General features: G+C 46.2%; 1 protein-coding gene across 9 annotated transcripts in view; it reads left to right on the top strand.

The window, feature by feature from the left end:
- LOC148041531 (DNAse I-like superfamily protein) overlaps positions 1-24,943 on the top strand; it is a 96,814-nt gene that overhangs the window by 2,744 nt on the left and 69,127 nt on the right. The gene's annotated exons all lie outside the window — the stretch shown is intronic.

Here is a 24,943-nt window from a genome sequence, read left to right as displayed (position 1 = left end):
GCAGATCCACAGTTAGATTGGTCCACATGCAAGTGTTCTCAAGTTCAATTTGTGCTCAAATTGTATGAAAATCAAGGGGCAGATTGAATCTTGATGCTGCTGGTTATTTGTGACAGCCCAAAGTGTTCAAATTTGTAGAGAGATAAGCTTACATCTTAGTGTACTACAAATTTGAAGTAATACAGGTTAAAGAAATAGTGCAAGGGGTGCCAATTTTTGGGGCCAGTTGGGTGTCGGATGTCCATGATCTAAGCAGTAGAGTGTCCATGTTCAATATTGTGAATTTAATGCTTCTTGTAATTATTCAAATTTCTTTGCCTTAGCAGAGATTATGCAGCCCCTGATGATTGCGACTTGTGCAAGAGTGCCACATCAGCATTTTCATTTCCAGTTTGGGCTGATTGGCCAAATTTAGCTGGTCAAGTGCATTTATGCACTCCCCTAGCTGATTGGCGAGGCTTGGAAGTATTTGGGTATTCATAGCCCACACTTGGCTGAGACAGATCATTCTCTTCTATCTTTTGTAGGTTGCACATTTTGTCTTCATCTCCAGTGCTGCCACCATCTTTAGTTTGATTTGGTGCGCTCATTGACGATTGATCATTTCATCATTATATTCATCTTTCTTTTCAGATTTAGTGCATATTTTTTTTTTCCATTCATGTTGCCTTTTCTCTTGTCCTTTTCTCTTCATGTTCGTGTTCCTCTTCCATTGTGCACTCTCACATTGTATCATGGCCGAAGTGAAGACATGGAGGTTTCCTTTAGAATACACCACCCTGTTGCCAAAAACTCAAAATTTCAAGTTGCTGTTTGCTACAAAGAACACAGATTTCCTACGTTTTACAGGTGCTTTTGACAAAGGTGGTGCTGAGAAACCACTTCTTTAGCTTACACACTTCATTTAGGGTTTCACACTAACAGCCCCAAGAAGGGTTGGTGTCCACATTTTGGCCACTTTTTTAGTGGGCGCCCACACAATGGTGCGCCATTCTAGACATCTTATGCCTATAAAGAGGCAGTCACTTCATTCATTCATTCACCACCACCACTTTAGTCATTCTCCACTCTTATTCCGTCACTCCGATACTCTTGTTTTCCCATGCCTTTGTTGCCTATTAGTGATTGACATTACTTGGACAAGTAGGTGCGGTAGGCAGTCTGTGTGGCAGTTGACGTCAACAGGCAACAGGCTGGGTAGGAGATACGTGTCAGGTTGGACAACGGGGATTGTGTAGATTGGACAATTTTTTGTCTAGTTGGCTGCATCTAATGCAGCCAACCTACATTATTTGTTGTATTTTCTGTGGCCTATTTATTGGCCCTAGTTTCCATACTCTTTCATAGTTGTGCTCTCAGTTTTCAAGCTGCAGACCGTGGGGATTGCCCTCAGGATTCATGGAGTGTGAGATCTTTGAGGTGGAGACATACGTAGACATTCTTTCTGCACCCGCGTATATATCTGCATCCTTATATTGCATTCTCCACTTGCTAATTTTTTGCGTTTCACTCTCTGTCTCTCTCTCTCCTCTCTATTCACTCTTTTGTTTTGGTCATTCGCTTTCAAATTGCTTCACTTTGACATGGTATCAGAGCATTGAAGGACTGACCAAGGGTGAACCTACATGAAGAGGAGATTTCAGCACGATACAAGGTTGTGTTTTTAGTGTTCAAGGGCGAGCAAGAGTGCTGCGTATTAGAACAAGGATGAGGCAAGTCTGGGTGTGTGAGAAAGGAGAAGATTTGTTGAAGTTATTGCTGTTTTTTGCTGTTAGAGAAGGAAGAAGGCTGCGTTTTGGACCCTTCAAGTGCAAATTTTACCTTTTCATCGCCTTTGGCCGGTTGAAGGAGTGGGATGAGTAGCATTGAGCCCTAGCAGGCTGCATTCACATAGTTAGGGGGGATTGTTTTTTGTATTTTATGGAGGCATTGTAGGTGAAGATGTCTTTTGAGGTTGAGACAGAGTTTCAGGCAATCATGGATTGGAAGGTACCCATATTACCGGCCCTTCCATAAGATCAAAAGCTTGATGGCGAGAACTATCGCATTTGCGGGTTATGATACTTGTCATTTTGGAGTCCTATGATTTGGTGAAGCTTGTTATGGAGGCTATTCATCGTCCTTCTTCGTGAGACGAGTTTAGACCCTCTTCCAATGATAAGATGGAGTTGGCAAAGGCTCATGCACATTGGAACAAACTCAATGCTCGCATTCGCTCATTTTTCTCTCATGTACTATAGTTGTTATCTCTCACATTGAGCATTTACGGTGGCTCGGGAGATATGGCTGGAGCTTGATCAGATGTACAATCATATGGATGTTATGAAACAAGTTTCTTTGGAAGTGTAAATGTGGACCATGAGTATCAAGAAGTCATCTTCTATGCGGGAGCATATTAACAAGCTGAGGCAGCTTCAGATGCAGGTGCAAAACGCAGGGAAGGTGATCACTTTTGAAGACATGGCGATAACTCTTCTTTTATACTTACTGGCTTGTTTCAGTGGCTTTTATTTTGCCTTGATTGCTTCAGGGTGTTTTGAGACTCTTCGGTGGGAGGAGTTGGTTCCTACGGTCTTGGACTAAGAGGAGCAATTGAAAGGGACCAATGCTTTTAAATCTAAGGCCTTGGTGGATTAGTCCTCTTAGAAGAAGGAGACGGAACCAAAAGAAGAAAAATGATAAATCCAAGAAGAACAAGGAAAAGGAGTCCACTTGTTACATCTGTGGCAAGACAAGTCACTGGAAGAAGGATTGTGTTGACAAGGAGAAGAAGGAAAGGGAGAAGAGGAGAAATCTTCAAAGGATTCCGGAGCGGTGGCTGCTTCCTCATCAGCTGCTTTCCTCCACTTAGAGGTAGTCGAGGAATCAACCTTGCTAGCTTTTGATGATGCGTTGATAGCCCTATATATGCGGGAGTGGATTGTTGACAGTGGTGCCTTATGGCACATGACCCCTTCTTGAGCAGGTGTTGCTCATTTGCGGCCTTCACATGGTTAGATTCTCATTGGTGATAGTTCGTCTATTCCTATTCAGGGATGGGGTCACATACATCTTATTCTAGATAGGCGAGGTGGTGCCCATATATCTGAGGTGCTTTATGTGCCGGCCTTGGGAAACCATCTACTTTCGGTGCACAAGATTTGTGCCCTCGGCCTTTTGGTTGAATTTGATGTGAATTCTTTTCGGATTCTTGATTATGGGTTGAGATAGGTTTTTTTTTTAGGATATGAGGAGAATGTCTATAAGTTGCGGTCTTCTTCTGCCTTGACTTCTCTTCTTTTTATCTCTCAAAGTTAGTTTGAGCTTTGGCATTGTTAACCCTCAAACGAACGAAGGTGGAAAATCTGGAAAAGCTAAAGCAGAAGACAAAGACAAAGGCCAAGGCAAAGAGAAACGGAAGACAAAGACGCACAAGGAGAAAAGTCCTAAATAAGGGAGAAAGACGCGCAAGGAAAAGCGCAAGTCAATACTTTAGTAAAAGAGCGCAAGCGCATCATGGTTTAATTCAAGGAGCGCCGGGCTCTCACCCGTGCAATTTGTAAATGTAGACGGGCGGTGGAAAGGAAGCTAGGAGGATAGAAGGACAATGGAAAGAAGGGTCTAGGCTACGGTCGGCCATGCAAAAAAGGGGAAAAGGGGATGACCGTCCAAAAGGGATTTAGGGTTTTGTATATAAAGTTGAAAAGTGAATGAGAAGCTCATTCTTGTGTGTGGCCAAAAGTGGCTCTCTTCTTCTTTTTCTTCTTCTTGTTCTTGCTTGCTTGAGCTTGTGCTTGAGAGAGGGAGTGTGAGAGTGTGAGGGAGTGAGTGTGTGAGGGTGAGGGACCCGGGGAGAAGAAGCTCTTCATCTTCTCCTCTCTTCTTCTCTTATCTTCTCTTGTCTTGTCTTGCTTGCGGCAATGGAGCTTGGAGCCTGGAGCTTGAGGATGGAGCGTGCTTGAAGCTTGCACTTGGATCGTGGAGCTATTGGAGTGCGTGGGAGAGGAGGTAACTCGATCGGCATGGAGGTAAGCTCACTACACCCATAGATATGGATGGCGCGTCGGCTATGTGAGAGGTAGCCATTAGTGCTCGGCTTGGAACACTTGAAACAATAAGCGGTCCGAGGGTCTTGGCGGTTGAGCGAAAGCTCCCACATTTTGGTTCCGTTGCCGGGACCAACGGATTTAAGCCTTGAGCGCTTGCGCGCTTCGAATTGAGCATTGAAGTAGGGTTCTCCCCGAACTAGTGCTTGAGGTAGATAGGTAGGAAGCGAGGGAGTTTGAAGAGGTATTCGATCTCCTTAGCAAGTAGGTTTTTGGTTTTTTGGATTTGGAAAAGCATGTTGGAATAGTGTAGGTGATTGCTTTGTGATTTGTATGCATTTAGGGTAGGAAAAAACAAAGAAAAAGAAGCAAAGAGTAGGGTTTTCTGTTGCTGTATAACAGGCTAAAACAGGGAAATAGGGGCACAGATCCTTGGAGTGCCATTTGATTCGAGCACCACAGTGATTGGAGGCATGTCTGGCATTTTCTTGTAGTGTTTTGTACCTATCTGGAAGGCGCTGGATGATTCGGTGGAGTAGACCTTGACCTAGAGGCATCGCGCACAACTCGCGGGCTGTTGTCCGCGCCGTCGGACCAGGCCATCTGAGTCCTAGAATCGGACCACTCCAAGAATCGGACCTCTCCGAAAATCGGACCACTCTAAAAATCGGACCATCTTTCCGATCCGATTCCCAGAATCGGACCACCCAGAATCGGACCAATCCCAGAGTCAGACCATCCGACTACTAGAATCGGACCAATCTGTCCGATCCGATTCCCAGAATCGGACCACTTTGAAAATCAAACCACTTCTTCGATCCAACTCCCAGAATCGGACCACTTTGAAAATCAAACCACTTTTTCGATCCGACTCCCAGAATCGGACGTGACCAAAATCGGACCACTGGGCCGATCGGACCAACCCAAAATTGGACGTCCGATCTGATAATCGGACTCCCGAAAATCGGATATCTGAGAATCGGACAAAAAACTGTCAAAATCGGACAAGTATCTAGAACACAAATTTTGACACGTCTAAACCCCGAAATTGACCCCAAAGCTACGTAGAGCTAAAGGCACATCACAGATCCATCACTGGGCTGAAACTTAGAGCAAGTAGTTCAAAATTCGGCGATAAACGGTCCAAATTGTGCATGGCGTTCACTGCAACAGCCCTGCGGGCCGGGGGGGCGTTTACTATAATAACCCCAAAAGAAGCCCAAGCCTTATAGACGAAGGCATCGATGGAGGGTCAGCACAACGCCGCGATGGATATCCAAAGCATTGCTACGTGCTCAAGGGTATTACGCGGGTAACCGATGGATTTGGGTACTAAAACCCATTGCTAAACCACCTCTATCAACTGAAGGCCAGATTGCATCAAAAGAAATAAAGCACAGGAGGAAATCTAAGAGAAACTCCAAGTCTCGAGGTAGGAAACCAAACATGAGTGTTCGAAAGAAAGAGCCTCAGCCTAGCATGCTTAATAAGCAGATGTCATATGTAACCATTGAGCGTGCACAAAAGCCATTAGTGCCTAAAAAGCCGTTAATTTCCCGAGAGGATAACAGGCATCATAGGCACAACATTGCTCATGGCAAGGCTGATCGCTCAACAAAGCAAACGGCACAATCGTCTAATAGCCTTGAGCAAATCATTCAGCCAGTGCCAAGTCCACCTAAGGGTCCTAGATCTCCTACACTCTTCTTTTCCAAACGGACACAGGAAGCACAGGAGCAGTTATCAAAGGCGGCTGCTCACTCCCAATCTCTATCTCCATCTAAGCTTCCAAATGTCCAAAAGATGGGACATGACACTAGCCGTAGCTCTCGGGCCAAGGATATGCCTGTGCAACCTAATGGGACTGGATCAACCCATGCTCGATCTACACAGATGAATGCTCAAAGGGCAACAAAAGACACGACTACTTCCGATCGCCCTAGGGACCTAACACCGCAATCTACCAAGAGTGGCCAGCCCACTGAAATAGTCGCTACTACTTCCAATCAGGGATCACAGCAGTCACAGCCCTTGGCCGTGACAATGCTCCTTGCAGAACGTGTCCTTAGTAGTTTACCTGTGGAGGAGGTGTCGCAACCAACTTCCTTGACAACTCCAGCACTTCCAAAGTGTCTAAAGTCTAGGCTAGAGGAGTTAAACAAAAGGGAAGAGCTAGACTCTCCAAAAGGGGAGGCAGTTGTACCCTCATAACCTAGCGAGGCTATTCGGCAAGCCATGGTTATGTCCCATAAGGACACACTGGAGAAAGAGAATGCTAAGGCCCAACCAAGCACATCAACTGTTGACCTAGTCCAGGATCCTGAGTCATGGAGAGATGCACCTTCACTGACCAAGAAAAAGAGGAGAAAACAACGAAGACAATAGCAGCCACAGGTGGTTGGGGATCCCAAGAACATTGACACCAAGAGCGCTTGAAAGCTCAGGAATAAAGCATCGAGTCCATCCACCAATGACCCCATTGATGTCTCTCCTAATAGCGGTGAAACCTCAGACGCATCCGTGTGCTCTGAAAAATCAAAGCAGTCGTTACCATCAACGACTGCTTGCAACACTCTATCCACTGACAATAGAACTCACATTGACCAATCAAGAGTGGATACAACGCTGTCACAACAGGGTGACAAATTCATACCAGTCACATCCAAGGAGAACCATGACGCAATAACGAAGCCTCAAGAGAAACATGAAAACCCCAAGAGCATAAGAAATCCTAGCATTGGCCAAACTTGCTCGTCTAGGCCTAAGCCCCCAGCTACGCTAAAGCCCAAGCAAACTCCTAGAATCTTGCATGAGATAGCAACCGAGCAAGTTCTCGTTGAACATAGAAGTGTCACAGAATGCTTAACTGAGTTGGATGCTAAGCTCAAAGTGTTCGCACGTGCCTATGTCCTGGCAGACATGGGCGCATTCCCTAAAGAGCAACTTGAAGAATACTTGCCATTTTCCCTATCCTGGGAAGAGCAAGAACATCTTGACGAGCACTATAACAGGCTTTTGTATGAACGCATGCGACTCATCTCTGACGAGCAAGCCAGCAAACGGCGCTTAACTGTCACATTCAATGATGTGCTCTGCCAACCAAATCTCTTAGAGATAGAGCAACTAAAGCGACTATCAGAGGGCCGAAGTCAATTTGAACAATGTTGGTGTGAAAACCGCGTTGCAATGGCCGAACTAGGAGCCCAGATCATGACAGTCTCAGAGGAGCGATTGGCCAAATGGCGGTCTCAAAGAGACCCAACCTATGTGGCACTAACTTTCTTTCGAGTGCTGACTGCCATTTGGGGTAAGGACTTAGCTGAACCTAGCCAAGACAACTCTCTGTTTGATAAGGTTCTTACTGAGGAGGAGTTACATGTTGCCAGTAGACTTGGACAAGGTTTCATGCTACTCGATGTTGCAAAATATCTATCGGTATTGAGTAAGCTGCCACGAGTACTAGATGCGTGTGCCACGCTCCAGTACAATCCGGAGTTCTACAATTGGCTTTTATCCTCATGACGTGACATGGTTTCATGAACATGTATATAAACAAACAACGTGTTTTGTGACTGTGTAAATAATACCAAAAGAAACAAAGGCCAACATACCCCATAAGCAATGATGACCAAGTACAGGTGATACGCATCAAGTCAAAACTAAGGGATTCAGGTTGGCGATGTCGTGTTTAGCTGGACATTTTCATTATGGTTGAAGCATGTGACTTGCATGTGCTCTCACGCCTTTTCAAGTGAATGTAGAATGACACAGGTCGATGTCTATGTTTAATATCCAAGTCACCACAAGACCACCAACCCCACAAAGAACCATTATGGAGGAAGTGACAGGAATACCAAGAAACAAAAGCCATGACGGAAGTGCCACTGGATGAGAACCCAAGGACACCTCTGCAGAAAGCACATATTGCAACTGAGCATTGCCAAAGCATAATCATCGATTACCTCCTCCTTCTTGGCCAAACTCTATGTTCGTGCAGGAGCCACGCTTTCAACAAGGGCGAACGTCTCTTCATCATCCAGGATTCAATTCGCAAGATGCTCTGCTCTTGTTCTACACAGCTCACTCTAAGTGCTATCTCAATTGTTCGATATCTCACATGTTACAAAGAGGTTTGCAAAATCTCAAGTGTATCTCTTCATCTCAACAACAGTTCCTCTAGCATCAAGGCTGGTGACACAATCATATCTGTAATATCCATTCTTCATAGCCTTTGGATCCCAACATTTCTCAATCCAAATGAAATGCTAACAGCCTCAATGTATGGCATTGATTGTATTCATTTTTTCCACCAAAAAAAAAGGAAAGAAAAAAAAAGGAAAAAGAAAGAAATAAAGAAAGAAAGAAAAAAAACACACCCGATCACAGCACTGCACCTAGGGGTCCTCAAATTAGGTCCGTCCAGTGACCTTGGTCGGCTGGCTTCGTCCCTAATCCCCTAGCCCTTTGTACATTCCCCACAATTGTTCAGGGCACATCAAGGGCAGGACATACCTAGGGAGCTCGCCTCACCTATGGTTAGACCTGTCACCCTGAACCACTTGCACAATTCTTTTGCACTCCATCTCAGTGCCATTACAATCAACAGTGGTAAGCAAGGCATGAAAGACAATGGAAAAGTACACCATACTGTTCAAGCACTACAAGTAGCCACTAGCTACTAGAAGCTAAGACATCAAGGAGCTCAATTATGCTACATTGCCTTGATAAGGCCATAATGATGTCTCAAGCAATCTTCAAGTGTACTCCCCGTCTTCATCAACAAATTTTTTCATAAACTTAGCCCCTTACTTCACTGACCCATTGCTATACAAGGAACCAGGCCGACAGTCTTTTAACTAAGTATTACCTAAATACGCACGTGTATTCACTTAATATTCACACTATAATCTATATACGGTTTGGGTCCTCAAGTGCAGGACAATACTCTAGGCTTGCTTAGAGTTCGACCTGTCTCCCAAACTAATCAAAATATGTCTTGTGCATGATAAGAAGACTAGCACTACCCCTTAGGGAGAGACCACATGAGAGGTTTTCCAATTGCAGATATTAAAGACTCCAACGAAAGCGCCGTCAGCTCTACATCAACACTCAACTTTGAACTCTTGTCCTTTACTTCATCATGCAAGACCACTTGAGAATCATCACGAGCAGAATCCACCGTGAGCATTCCGAGAACACCAACACCCGTGCCAGCTATGAGTGACCATTCCCAACAAAGAGTAGCCCTATTGCCACCTACAATAATCATATCACCAGTCAATTAGAACAGCAAAGTGCCTCCAACGACCTTCATCCGCACCAACATCATCAGAACTCCTCCAAGGCAAACCAAAACAATCCTTTCCACCCACGTCTTCGGTGCAAGCTCCGCATGCTACCTTCGACGGTGAGTGCCATGGGACTGGCACTCGTCTAGGAGGGGGGTATTGTTAACCCTCAAACGAATGAAGGTGGAAAATCCGGAAAAGCTAAAGCAGAAGACAAAGACAAAGGCCAAGGCAAAGAGAAACGGAAGACAAAGACGCACAAGGAGAAAAGTCCTAAATAAGGGAGAAATGCGCGCAAGCAAAAGCACAAGTCAATACTTTAGTAAAAGAGCGCAAGCGCATCATGGTTTAATTCAAGGAGCGTCGGGCTCTCACCCGTGCAATTTGTAAATGTAGACGGGCGGTGGAAAGGAAGCTAGGAGGATAGGACAATGGGAAAAAGGGCCTAGGCTACGGCCGGCTATGTAAAAAAGGGGAAAAGGGGATGACCATCCAAAAGGGATTTAGGGTTTTGTATATAAAGTTGAAAAGTGAATGAGAAGCTCATTTTTGTGTGTGGGCCAAAAGTGGCTCTCCTCTTCTTCTTCTTCTTCTTGTTCTTGCTTGCTTGAGCTTGTGCTTGTGCTTGAGAGAGGGAGTGTGAAAGTGTGAGGGAGTGAGTGTGTGAGGGTGAGGGACCCGGGGAGGAGAAGCTCTCCATCTTCTCCTCTCTTCTTCTCTTCTTTTCTCTTGTCTTGTCTTGCTCGCGGCAATGAAGCTTGGAGCGTGGAGCTTGAGGATGGAGCGTGCTTGAAGCTTGCACTTGGATCGTGGAGCTACTGGAGTGCGCGGGAGAGGAGGTAACTCGATCGGCATGGAGGTAAGCTCACTACACCCATAGATATGGATGGCGCGTCGGCTATGTGAGAGGTAGCCATTAGTACTCGGCTTGGAATGCTTGAAACAATAAGTGGTCCGAGGGTCTTGGCGGTTGAGCGAAAGCTCCCACAGGCATGCTTGGTTTGGCCACCTCAACCATGATTACTTTTGGAAGGCGTCAAAGGGACAATTTGTACAAGGTTTGCTGGATATTGTGGTGAGCCAACAGCCTTGTGTAGCTTGCATTCATGGGAAGCAAACTCGTGATGCTATTCTGAGCAGGGCTTCGAGGCAGTCTTCAACATCCTTGGAGGTTTCTTCTATCGATCTTTGTGGACTGATGCGGACGGAGTCCCTTTGAGGGAGCTTGTATTTCATGCTAATTGTGGATGATTACTGCATTACATGGGCTTATTTCTTGAAGGTGAAGTTGGAGGCTTTCTCCAACTTTACGGATTGGTTGCTCTTTGAGGAGAACCGATCAGGCCGGAAATCGAAGATCTTACGATCGGATAAGGGCAGAGAATTCGTTTCTAATGAGCTTGCTCGTTTTTGTGCAGATTGTGGTATTAATCAGGAGTTTGCCAATATTAACACCCCTCAGGAGAATGGCATATTGGGGCGAAAGAATGGCAATGTGATCCAAATGGCCCGTACCATGATGGAGCATCGTCAGACACCTTAGTGTCTATGGGCTGAGGCTGTGGCTACTGTAGTTCACATCCTTAATCGATCCCCTAATTCCGCTATTGTTGATATGACTCCTTATGAGACATACTTTGGGTCTAAGCTAGATGTTTCTTATTTCAGGCTTTTTGGGTGTGATGCCTATGTTCACATCTCGAAAACACAGTGTTAAAAATTTTAAGTGGCTTCCAAAAGATAGGTGTTTGTGGGCTATAGCTCGCAGTCTCAAGGCTACCGATTGTATGATCTCGTTAAGCGGGATGTCTACACGAGTGTGATGTTCAGTTCGTGGAAGTTCCAGCCTTAAAAAGGGATTGAGGAACACCCTGTTCTTGGAGATCCCGGTGATACCTGGGCACCCACGACTGTTTCTTTGGAGCCTATGTCTCTTGAGAACTCTTCTTCAGATGAGGAGCTTAGTTTTCAGCCATTGAGCTCACCAATTGCACCCCAACCATTGGTGGACCTTCTAGAAACTTTAGTTGATGGCAAGCAACAAGGCGAGATCTGGCCTCCTCCTCGTTGGGCTTGTGACACTCTTTGTGGTGTAGGTGATTGTTAAGAGTCATCTCCTGCCACGTCAGCACTGCCACGTGGCAGTATTGCCATGTGGCTGCAGTTAGACAGTCCCAACTGCAGTCGGTTGCATTAAATGCAGCTGACTTGCCTATATTTGGTATTTTCTTTGGCATTCTTTTCAGCCTTGTTAAGGTTGAGTTTCTAGCAGACTTTATCACTTGTATCTGACAGATTTCAGCCTGCTGGTGATAGAGACAACACTTAGGGCTGATGGAGATCAAGGTCCTCAAGGCAGAGACATACGCAGATATTCTCTCTGCACCCGTGTATAATTCTACATCCTTATACACCATTCTTTAGTGCAGATTTTCTGCGTTTCACTATCTCTCTCTCTCTCTCTCTCTCTCTCTCTCTCTGTTCACTCTTTGTCATGGTCATTCGCTTCCGCATTGCTTTACTCTGACATGGTATCAGAGCATTGAGGGACTGACCTAGGGTGGATCTAACCGAAGAGGAGTTTTCAGCGTCACACAAGGTTGTGTTTTCAGCGTTCAAGCGTGAGCAGGTGGGCTGCGCATTAGAACAAGGCTGAGGCGAGCGTGGGCGTGTGAGAAAAGGGAAGATTTGTTGAAGCTGCTGCTGGTTTTTTGCTATTAGAGAAGGAAGAAGGCTGTGTTTTTGGCCTTCAAGTGCATATTTTCCCTTTTCATTGCCTCTGGTGGTTGTAGAAGGGTCGGGACACGGAGACGAGCCCTAGCAGGCTGCATTTTCACAGTTAGAGAGGGTTTCTTTTGCGTTTGTGCAAGCATTGTAGGTGAAGATGTCTAAAGAGACTGACGTGGAGTTCCAAAAGCGATCATGGACCGGAAGATGCCTGTCTTACTGGCTCTTCCATTAGATCAAAAGCTCGATGGTGACAATTACCGCATATGGCGTGTGATGATATTGGCCATATTGGAGTCTTATGATTTGGTGGAGCTTGTGATGGAGGAGATCAACCAGCCCTCAGTGAGAGACGAGTCCAAACTCTCTTCTAGTCCTTGTGTGGAGTTGACCAAAGCCTAGTCTCATTGGGACAAGCTGAATGCCAAGATTCGTTATTTTCTTTTTGTCTTGTACAACGGCCGTGATAGCCCATATAGAGCACTTGACGGTGGCTCGGGAGATATGGCTGGAACTTGACTAGATGTACAACCGGATGACCCTTATGAAGAGGGTTTCTTTGGAGGTGCAGATGCAGATGCGGACCTTGTCTGTGAATAAGTCTTCTTCGCTTCGGGAACACATCAACAAGCTTCGGCAGCTTTAGATGCAGGTTCAAAATGCGGGGAAGCCCATTTCCTCCGAAGACATGGCATGGCGGTCACTTTATTGTCCCAGTTGCCGCCACGATTCGGTACTTTTTATTCCACTCTGATTGCTTCAAGGCGGGAGTCTACTCTTCATTGGGAAGAGTTAGTTCCTATGGTCTTGGACCAAGAGGAACAATTGAAGGGATAGAATGCTTCCAAATCGGAGGCATTGTGATTGGTCAGGCCTCTTAGAAGAAGGGGAAGGACCAAAAGAAGGAGGACAACAAATCCAAGGAGGACAAAGAGCAAGAATCGACATGCCATATTTGTGGTAAGACCGGCCATTGGAAGAAGGATTGCTCCAACAAGGAGAAGAAGGACACCAAGAAGAAGGACACAAAGGATTTTGGAGCGGTGGCTGCATCCTCATTAGCTGCCTTTCTACACTTATGTAGTGGTCATTGAGGACTATACACCGAAGACTTCTGATGCTGCGATGACAGCTCCCTAGGCTCGAGAGTGGATCATGGACAGTGGTGCCTCACGGCACATGACTCCTTCGACAGTAGGTGTTGCCCATTTGTGACTATCGCGTGGGCAGATTCTCATAGGAGACAGCTCTTCTGTATCTATTGCTGCATGGGGTGAGATGCAGCTAATTCCAGATGGACGTGGTGGTACCTACACTTCCGAGGTGTTGCATATGCCAAGTTTAGGGTATCATTTGCTTTTGGTCCATAAGATTTGTTCTCTTGGTCTCTTGGAGTTTGAAAGTGATACCGTTCGAGTTCTTAATCGTGGATCGAGAAAGGTTCTCTCTTCAGGGTATGAGGAGAACAGCGTCGACAAATTGAAGTCTTCTTTCGCTCTTACCTCTCTTCTTTTTACCTCTCAGACAGTTCGAGCTATCGCATGCTCGGTTTGGCCACTTGAACTATGAGTATCTTTGGAAGGCGTTGCGAGGATCGCTTATTCGAGGTTTGCCGGACATAGTGGTGAGCTAGCAGCCACGTGTCTCCTACATTCGTGGGAAGTAGCATAGGGATGTGATTCCCAATACAGCTCCGAGGCAGTCTACTTCACCTATGGAGCTTGTATCTACGGATCTTTGTGGCATGATGAGGAATGAGTCCTTGAAGGGGAGCTTGTACTTCATGTTAATCGTAGATGACTACAGTAGGATGACATGGGTCTACTCCTTGACGCTGAAGTCGGAGGCTTTCTCCCACTTCAAGGATTGGCTTCTTTTCGAGGAGAATTGATCGGGCCGACGCTTGAAGACCTTGCCATCAGACAAGGGTGGTGAATTTGTTTCTAATGAGTTTTCTCGTTTTTGTGCAGATAAAAGCATTTACTAGGAGTTTGCTAATATTGACACTAAAGAGAATGGCATTTTGGAGCGGAAGAACCGAAGTGTGATCGAGATGGCATGCACCATGATGAAGCACCGATAAACACCTCAGTTTTTGTGGGCCGAGGCTGTGGCTACGATAGTCCACATCCTAAATCGATCTCCCACTTCGGCCGTTGACAGGATGACACCTTTTGAGGCTTACTTTGGGACTAAGCCTGATGTCTCTTATTTCAGGATCTTTGGGTGTGATGCCTATATGCACATCTCGAAGATGTAGCATGACAAGTTTGAGGCGGCTTCCTGACGACAAGTCTTTGTTGGCTAAAGCTCCTAGTCCCAAGGTTATCGCTTGTATGATCTCGTAAAGCGGGATGTCTACATGACCCGAGATGTGCGGTTCATGGAAGTTCCGCTCCCCAGAGGGGGTGAGGAGCGCTTGGTCCTTGGAGATCCAGGGGAGAGTTGGGCTCTCGAGACAGTTTCTTTGGAGCTAGAGTTGCTTGATGGAGATTCTTCTTCAGATTCCGAGTCTTCTCTTCCACTGGCCACCCCAGTGGATGTACCCGAGTGTTCAGTAGATGGCGAGCACTGAGGAGAGTTCCGGCCTCCTCCTTGTTGGGCCCATGACACCCTCTGTGATTCGGCGATCGAGGGGGTCCTTGAGGAGTGGGAACCATAGGATGGACCACGGAGGTCACGGCAGCACCAGGCACATACTACGGAGCTTGTTTGCTCTAACTACTGTTTGATGTCCTGTGTTATGTAGGATAGAGAGCCTACTTCAGTGAAGGAGGCTTTACAGTCTGATCATTGGCGGAAGGCGATGGAAGCCGAGTTGGAGGCTATTGAGCGGAATGGCACTTGGTTTCTTGTGCCTTGTCTCTCTCATAAGAAGGTGATTGGTGTCAAATGGGTTCTCAAGACCAAGTACCATAGTGATGGCTCTTTGGACAAGCACAAGGCTTGCCTTGTTGCTAAAGGTTTTGCACAGCGCCCAGGTGTCGACTTCCATGATACTTTTGCCCCTATAGCTCTCATGGCAACTATTCGTGTTGTTCTTGCCTTGGCTTGTCATAGAAGATGGCCCGTTTTTCAGTTGGATGTGAAGTTAGCCTTCTTGAATGATGATTTGAAGGAGGAGATCTATGTAGAGCGGCCTCCTGGCTTTGGTTCCTTAGATGGGCAGGTTTACAGGTTAAAGAAGGCCTTGTATGGCCTAAAGTAGGCTCCATGTGCTTGGAACGAAAAGATTGACTTGTTTCTCCAGGCCAAGTTGGGATATCGACGTTCTAGGGCTGATCCGCAGCTTTATGTGCACACTTCCGAAGGAGGTCGTGTGTTGTTTGTTTTGTATGTTGATGACTCCCTGGCTTTATTCCAGATCCCTACATTTGCTGCCTTATCCAAGATCTGAGAGGGTGTGTTAAGAGTCATCTCCTGCCACGCTTTCGGACAATGTGACTGCAGTCGGCTGCATTAAATGCAGCCGACCTGCCTATTTTTGGCATTTTCACTGGCATTCTTTTCAACTTTTTAAGGCTGAGTTTCTAGCAGACTTTATCACTTGTATCTGACAGATTTCAGCCTGCTGGTGAACGGAGATATCAGTTGGGGCTGACAGAGATTGAGGTCCTCAAGGCGGAGACATACACAGATATTCTCTCCGCACCCGTGTATAATTCTACATCCTTATGTAGATTTTCTGCGTTTCACTGTCTCTTTCTCTCTCTCTCTCTCTTTTCTCTCTGTTCACTCTTTGTCATGGTCATTCGCTTCTGCATTGCTTCACTCTGACAAGGATTGAGGGGGTCCTTGAGAAGTGGTAGTTGGCAGGATGGCCCGTGGTGTCCTCGGAGGAACCATGCACATCGCACTGAGCTTGTGTACACTAATTACTGTTTGATGACTCGTGTCATGCAGGATCGAGAGCCCGTCTTTGTGAAGGAGGATTTACAACATGATCATTGGCGGAAAGCGATGGAGGAGGAGCTGGAGTCAATTGAGAGGAATCGCACTTGGTACCTTTTGCCGAAGCCTCCTCATAAAAAGATCGTTGGAGTCAAATGGGTCTTCAAGACCAAGTATCACAGTGATGGCACATTGGATAAGCACAAGGTCCACCTTGTTGCTAAAGGTTTTGCACAACGTCCAAGCCTGGATTTCCATGATATTTTTGCACCTATAGCTTGGATGGCTACTATTCGTGCCTGATTGCCTTGGCTAGCCATAGGAGTTGGCTGGTCTATCAGTTGGATGTGAAGTTTAGCTTCTTAAATGGGGAATTAAAGGAGGAGATCTATGTTGAGCAGCCTCCAGGCTTCAGTTCTTGTGATGGTAAGGTGTGCAGGCTGAGGAAGGCTCTCTATGGCCTTAAGTAGGCTTCTCGTGCTTGGAATGAGAAGATTGACTCTTTCCTCCAAGAGAAATTGGGGCATCGACGTTCCAAGGCCTGTCTCTAGCTTTATATTCGCACCTCAGGTGGATGTTGTCAGTTGTTTGTCCTTTATGTGGATAACTTGATTGTGACAGGTGACCATACTCAGATGGTTACGCAGACAAAGGTAGCACTTCATGAGAAGTTTGAGATGATGAATATGGGACTTCTTCACTTCTTTCTAGGTCATGAGATCTATCAGACTCCAGGGGGGATCTTTATTTCCTAGCAACGGTATATACAAGAACTCTTGACTACGTGTGAGATGGAGGAATGCAAGTCTCTTACGATTCCCATGGACCCAAATTGGAAGGCTACTGCAACCGGTCTATGACTCACATAAAGTGGTAGTTCCTTCAATTAATACCTGGACTTTATGTACACACACATAAACAGAGACCTCTCTCCCTCGCTCAACACCAGATTGGCCCCGAAGATCGGCGTCTCTCTCGGTATTTCTTTATCAATTAAAAGATAGAAAATTACAAAAACGGTAATGTTCCAAAATACATAACCTGTGAACAGTTGGTTTTTCATCTCTTCTAAGTAAATCCCAGCTGCATAGGAACAGTACAAGATGTCCAGATCAACATCCCTTTCTGTCCAGCATGTGCAGAATTCACTGTTCTTACTGTCCAGCACACTGTTCTTACTGTTCAGCATGTGTAGAGTTCACTATTCTTCTTCAGCATGAGCAGAGTTTACTGTTCTTACGATTCAGCATGTGCAGAGTTCACTGTTCTTATTCAGCATGAGCAGAGTTCACTGTTCTTACGATTCAGCATGTGCAGAGTTCACTGTTCTTATTCAGCATGAATAGAGTTCATTGTTCTTATTCAGCATGTGCAGAGTTTACTGTTCTTATTCAGCATGAGTAGAGTAAACACAGAATTGTACCTTCGATGGAATCAATCCATCATGCAAAGCATTTCTTCTGAGAATAGAGAGAGAGGTGATCAGAGGCAGCAAGCTCTACCTCCCTGCTTGAGTTAGAGACGTAGAAGTACTCTCGATTCAGCATGTGCAGAGTTCACTGTTCTTATTCAGCATGAGCAGAGTTCACTGTTCTTACGATTCAGCATGTGCAGAGTTCACTGTTCTTATTCAGCATGAATAGAGTTCATTGTTCTTATTCAGCATGTGCAGAGTTTACTGTTCTTATTCAGCATGAGTAGAGTAAACACAGAATTGTACCTTCGATGGAATCAATCCATCATGCAAAGCATTTCTTCTGAGAATAGAGAGAGAGGTGATCAGAGGCAGCAAGCTCTACCTCCCTGCTTGAGTTAGAGACGTAGAAGTACTCTCCATGGTTGGTCTTCTTGCAGCAATCTGCCCTCAGCTCCTCAAAACTTCATTTTCCCATCTGCCCCTTATGCCTATTACGTTTTTTTAAAAATGCTCTCTCTCTCTCTCTCTCTCTCTCTCTCTCTCTCTCTTTTGGGAATTAGTGCCACATGGCATACATGTAACAATTTTCCCGTTTAAACCTTCCGGTCTAAAATTCTCCATGATTGGTGCAAAATTTGACCTCGGCACAAACCAGAGAATTAATCCTCGTGTCAAAACAAAGACAATGATGCGAACAGATTCTGGGGTCCAAAAATAGTAACTCCCTAAATTTTAGGGACGGTGGCCCCTGCATTCCTCAAGTTGTTCTGTGCAACTTTTATCATTGTGACCACATCAAAAGTGTAATGTGGCTCAGTTACAGTGACTTTTATTCAGTGAGCATTCTCACATGTGCATCTTCTATCTTGGCCAGGTTCATTGTCCTGCACCATCTCCAGTTGCTAAGCACAGAGTCCCAAACCACTGGCATTCTATTCTTCAGTGCCCATTCAATATAGAACTGGTCCTAAGGCTCAGACAAACCATTAGTCCAATTTGTCCCAATGGTTGCCTCTTCTGGCCATGCAAAGATTTCACTTATTCCAAGAGAACTCTGGGGGTAAAAAGCAACGTCAACAAAACAAAAGAAAAATAAAATATTTATATAAGTAAATAAAAAAAGCAACTGTAAAAAGTATCACCACCTAGTGATAGCTACAGCTCATTCCGCTTCTCCTTTGGCGGATGCTACCCGTTATAGGTAGTTGGTTGGCTCCTTGATCTGGCTTCTCAATACTTGTGTTGACTTATGTTATGCTGTAGGTGTGCTTGCTTGGTTCATGAGTGAACCCAAGATGGTGCATTGGGAGGTTGCTTAACAGATTTTGTGGTTCCTACGAGGGACTCGTGATCTTGGGATCTATTATCCAACAAGCACAGGTGCTACAGACTTGGTTCTTACAGGATGGAGTGATTCAAATTGGGCTAGTGATGTGGATTATCGAAGGTCCACAACAAGTTATTGCTTTACCTTGTGTGCTAGTGTTGTTTCTGTGAGAGTGCGCAACGGAAGAGGAAATACGAACACGGAGGGAGAGAGAGAGAGAAAGCAGAAAATAAGGAAGAGAAATCTGCACTGACTGAAATGAATGCTGAATACACTGAAATGGACTGATCAGTCCTTGCACGCAACCCACAGCGTCAGTGAGGGCACCAGATCAGGCTGATGATGATGGCAGCACCACCATGGGGGAGAAGGAGTGTCAGAATCTGCAAGAAGACAAGTGACCAAGTGGGGAGGGGGGCTGCCAATAAATAGGCAACGGACAAACCCTAACCCTAACCCTAAAATGGGCGCAAACCCTAAAAGTGCCCTAAAATGGACGCCCCACAACAGTGACCAAAAAGGTGGCCGGGCAGCCAGTGGCTGCCCACTAAAAGAGGCCAAAAAGAAATACACATCCTAAGATAGCCAGTCAAGAGTGACTAGTCTCCCCCATCATAACACATGACAGACATGTCAGAGCTCCTAATGTCCTCGTCTGACTCAGACTGAGGCTCACAGGCAGGAGATGACAAGGTATGACAAACATGACTGCTAACACCCCCTCTCAGATCCTGGATGTGGCTGAAGGCTGAAGAAGAAATGGATCCGGGGATGGCAAGAGAAATGCCAATGTCGATGAAGTCCGTCGAAGTAGACTGCCGCTGAAGGAGCTCCTCACGATCCTGGGAATCCCCCTCTAAAACACTAGGGGCCAGGGAATCCACAGCCGCATCACCGAGATCGTCCCCCTCTGAAAGGGATGGGAGGTACGAGGGAACCACCGGAGGAGAGGGTGGGGGATGGGAAGGAACTTGTGGAATAGAAGGTGCACAAGTGGGAACGGGTGTAGCAATAGACTGTCTCGGAGGACCCTGCATCAAAGAAGGGGAATGGAGCCTGTAAAGCCCGCTCTCCTGCCAACCTGTAGATAAGACAGCTCCTGTAAGAGAATCCTCAATAACAACGGCATGCTCGGTGAAGATCACTCGTGTGCCAAGCCTCGTAAGGCCATAAACTGAGAGGAGGGGAAGGCCCAAGTCCGGAACATGTAGGGCCTGTGAAAGGAAGCTCGTAGGTCGGTCTGTAAACAAAGGCAATGTGCCAACACCACTAATAGGCACCGATAAAATGTCACCAACAGTGACTGAACCCTCTGATGGATGGAGATCCTGTAACAAGTCACCTCGGGGAGTCATATGACTCGAAGCACCACTGTCCACTAACCAAGGCTGCGCAGAAGACACTGCAGCCACGGAAGAAGGATCCTCCTCCAAAGCATGGATATGAAGGAACACTGACTCATGGGTAACAGCTGGTGTAGAGGTAGAAGAAGGCTCCGATGTAGATCCATCCTTCGCTCCCGGACGAAGGTGAGGGTACTGCTTCCAGCACTTCTCCTCGGGATGTATCCCTTTCCCATAGTGTGGGCACTTCGGTCTCTCTGAATCTGAGTCAGAGCTTGAAGAACTGTCATTCTTCTTAGCCTTTGACTTCGTCTTCTTCTTCTTCTGTCCTCCTGAACCTGCAACAAAGGCTCTAGTGGAGTCGGATCCACTAGCACTGACCTCTCTGAGTCGCTCGTCATGCTTCAAGACAAGCGGGGATAGCTCCTCCCATAGAAGCTTCTCACGGGTCCTCGATATAAGAAGGCTAGTGTAGAAGACATCAAACTGAGGCGATGGCAGCTGAGTCAAAAGAATCATAGCCATGTCTTCAGAAGATATCGTCCGACTGAGGGATGCAAGCTCATCCCTCATATCCTGTAATCTGTTGATGTGGTCCTTCATGGAAGGACTATCATTAATAGCGAGCATCCGCAACTTCTTTTCGAGAGATATCTGATGGGCAAACGTCTTCTGTTGATAGAGAGACGCGAGCTTTCTCCACACGTCTGCTGCAGTCTTCAACTTGTGAACATGAACAAGGACACAATCCTGCAAACTCAGAAAGAGGAAAGATCTGGCTCTAGAATTGAGCCGATCCCATAAGGCTGCACGATCCATAGATGTCCCATTTGCGGGATCCACCTGAGGCCGGGGAATAGGAACAGAAACAAGCTCCCAAAGATCGAAGGAGTCCAAGATACACTCCACCTTGCAGGACCATAGAGGAAAGTTGGAGCCATCCAACCGGTCCTCTTTGGGCAGCTGAGGAAGTACGGGTACCTGTACAGGGGGTACCAAAGGCTGCATCTTCGGCCCACTGGAAGGGGATCGCCGAGATACATGAATAGAAGGGGGACGGGAACGAGGAATAGACTCCGTAGGACGATCCTCGCGATAGAAATCACGCCTCCATTCAGATGAATGTCGAGACAAAAGCTCATCATCTGAGTCATCAAAACCTGTAAACTGATGATAAGACATCTTCCAATCTGCAAAATACCAAACACCAAAGAAAACTGTGCCGATGCCGAAGAATGACCACCAGAAGGGTCACCAACCACCAGAAAAACCACAAAACTCCAGGAAATCAGGTCGTCTATTACCAGGAGGTGAAAACGCAGCTGTGTAGGGCACAAAATCCGGAGGGAAAGTTGCCAGGCACCAAAACGCAGCCAAGAAGAGAAGCGCCAGCTGGAGATGAGCTGCCAGGAGGGTATACGACCACCTTGGATGCAAAACGCAGCCTGTAGTGGAGTCGCCCAGCTGAAGAGAAGGCCGCCCAGCTGAAAACGCAAGGAGATAGGGCTGGTTGATGACGTGGCAGCCTCTGGAAGGGGCTGATGCAGCAAACGCAAATATTCAGACCACCTATGCAGCAAACGCAAATATTCAGACCACCTGGAGGGGCCGTCTGGCTGTTGGAGAGAAGGGGGGCAGCAACAGATGATAGGTGTGGTCTCTCTCCAGTCGATGAAGACCTCCGTGCTCTCAGTTTGGCGATGATACCATGTGAGAGTGCGCAACGGAAGAGGAAATACGAACACGGAGGGAGAGAGAGAGAGAAAGCAGAAAATAAGGAAGAGAAATCTGCACTGACTGAAATGAATGCTGAATACACTGAAATGGACTGATCAGTCCCTGCACGTAGCCCACAGCGTCAGTGAGGGCACCAGATCAGGCTGATGATGATGGCAGCACCACCACGGGGGAGAAGGAGTGTCAGAATATGCAAGAAGACAAGTGACCAAGTGGGGAGGGGGGCTGCCAATAAATAGGCAACGGAAAAACCCTAACCCTAACCCTAAAATGGGCGCAAACCCTAAAAGTGCCCTAAAATGGGCGCCCCACAACAGTGACCAAAAAGGTGGCCGGGCAGCCAGTGGCTGCCCACTAAAAGAGGCCAAAAAGAAATACACATCCTAAGATAGCCAGTCAAGAGTGACTAGCCTCCCCCATCATAACACATGACAGACATGTCAGAGCTCCTAATGTCCTCGTCTGACTCAGACTGAGGCTCACAGGCAGGAGATGACAAGGCATGACAAACATGACTGCTAACAGTTTCATGGAGCAAGAAGAAGCAACCCATGGTTGCCCTATCTTCGACTGAGGTGGAGTATCGGGTGGCATCTTCTACTACATGTGAGACATTGTGGCTTCATAGGCTCTTGGAGGAGCTTGGTTGTCCGCAGAGAGGTCCTATTGTTCTTCAGTGCGACAATGAGAGTTGCATTGCCTTGGCCAAGAACCTTGTGCTCCATGCTCGGGCAAAACATATTGAGATTTAGTGCCATTTCATTCGGGAGAAGATTGTGGATGAGACTATTGCCCTGGTTTACTGCAAGACAGAGGACAATCTTGCTAACTTGTTTACGAAGGCACTACCTCAGGCTTTTCTTTGACAGCACTCCAAATCCCTTAGCCTTTTGCCGTGTCTAGGATCTAAGAGGGGGTGTTAGCAATTGACATTCCCTGGACAGGCAGGTGCAGCATGCAGTCCATGTGGAAGTTGACATTAGCAGGCGACACAGGCTGGGCAAGAGACTTGTGTCAGGTTGGACAGTGGGCTGTAGTGGGCTGTGCAGGTCGGACAGTTTTTTGTCCAATCGGCTGCATTTAATATAGCTGACCTGCATTATTTGCTGTATTTTCTGTGGCCTCTTTATTGGCCCCAGTTTCCATGCTCTTTCACAGTTGTGCTCTTAGTTTTTAGGTTGCAAACCATGGAGATTGCCCTCGGGGTTCATGGAGTGTGAGATCTTCGAAGTAAAGACATACGTAGGCATTCTCTTTGTACTCATGTATATGTCTGCATCCTTATACAACATTTTTCACTGCAGATTTTTTGCGTTTCACTATCTCTTTCTCTCTCTCTTCTCTCTCTGTTCACTCTTTGTCTTGGTCATTTGCTTCCACACTACTTCACTTTGACATTGCCCACACCCCTATCGGAGGACATCGCAATTCCTGGCTTTCTTCTACCATCTCTTGCTTGCCGTCATCAGTCCCACATCAAGGCGACATGTTCTTTTTGCGTTTTGCATTCTAGAATCATCTTCACCAGCAAGCATCACCTCTCCCACATTTGGTGTCACCTCGGCATTTGCGTTTGGCAGTTTGGAGGGCTTCACACACCTTGGTGATAGCTCCCACACCTTGGCATTAGCTCCTCTTTCTCCAGGTGGCATCACTTTCTTGCGTTTGATTGTTTGCGAAGCTTCTTCCACCTTGGTGACCATCTTTTGCATTAGTTGTTAGCATCTAGGTTGATCTCTCCCTGTGTTTGATAGCTCACTCACATTTGCGATTTGTGTTTTGTTGCCCAGGTCATCTTCTCGGCGTTTGAGGATTGCGGTTCACTCCCTCAACAATTGGTGATCATCTTCTTCATTCCCAATGGCATTAGAGGACTACTGTTTGCTCCCTCTACAGTTGTCCTTCACCTACCAATGATTACTTTGATAGCCCAATAGCTGGAGGATTGCACGTTGCTCCCTTCACCATGTAGATTCCCACAAGTGCTGCCGCTTGATTTAGACAAGACTGTGCACTTCTCTTGTGAGCTTCGGCTTCGTAGTATCAAATTTTCTTCTCATAGTATGATTTGATGTATCACCACCGTGTTCTTGTGTTTTTGAGTTTCTCTTCTCTCTTAGTATTTGCCGTAGGCACTATGTTTCTCCTTGCAAACCCTACTGTCTCTTTGCATCATTGCATATTTTGACAGATGGGACATCTACAATTGATTTCTTGCAAATGTAGCTGATTATTCTCTTCGCTCGGGCTCTTCTAAGTCAAAAGACAGCAGTTTTAGTGTGTTTGCAGGTGTAGAGACATGGAATTCTGCTGATTTCAAGGTTTTGATTACTCAAATGAGGAATCTATTCATAGTTTCTCTAATAGGTGGCACGATCATTTGAAGATTGAAGGTCAAAATTTTGTTTTGCACAAGAACCATCACCTAACAAGTTATAGAGATTAGAGTAGCTCTCTTCTCCTCCCTGTTTTCATGTCTCCCATAGGGCATAGCTCTGCTTGTTATTTCCACTCAGTTTTATGCGCATTTCTTTCTCAGTTAGTGTTAGGTGCATTTGCATTGCATAGTCAGTCACTTTTCCTTGCCGTAGTAGAGAGTATGCCGCCCTTGTTGAGAAACCACTTCTTCTGTTCACACACTTCATTTTAGGGTTTCACATTGACAGTCCCAAAAAGGGTTGGTGTCCAGATTTTGGCCATTTTTTCAGTGGGCGTCCACACAATGGTGTGCCACCCTAAACAACTTATGCCTAAAAATAGGTAGTCACTTCATTCATTCACTACTAATATCTCTCTCTTTAGTCATTCTTTACCACCTTCTTCGGTCACCACCACCACCTCCCTTCTCTCACCAGCTCCTTTCGTTGCCCTCACACCCCTTCAGGAGGACATTGTGGTTCATGACTTATGGCTGTCTTCACCCTTCCTCTTCTGCTTCAAGCACCTTATTCCATCATTAGGCCTTGTGTTCGGAGCATCTTCCACTTGGCGTCACCATCATCTAATCGGCATCAACGCCCTTCTCCTTTAGGCTCCACCTTCACTTGCGTTTTTCAGTCTAGATGTCTTTTCCTTGGATAGCATCATTATCTCTAGCTTGGTGTCAACATTTTAGCCTCTGGCGACAGTCTACATCATCGATGCATAAGTGATTTTATCATTCATCTATCACAGGGGCTGTTGGGACC

Source organism: Lygodium microphyllum, chromosome 1 (genome assembly GCF_053477565.2).
Source record: "Lygodium microphyllum isolate KBCC chromosome 1, Lygodium_microphyllum_v1.1.10, whole genome shotgun sequence".
NCBI classification, from domain to species: Eukaryota; Viridiplantae; Streptophyta; class Polypodiopsida; order Schizaeales; family Lygodiaceae; genus Lygodium; species Lygodium microphyllum.
This window is presented reverse-complemented; position numbering and strand designations above follow the sequence as displayed.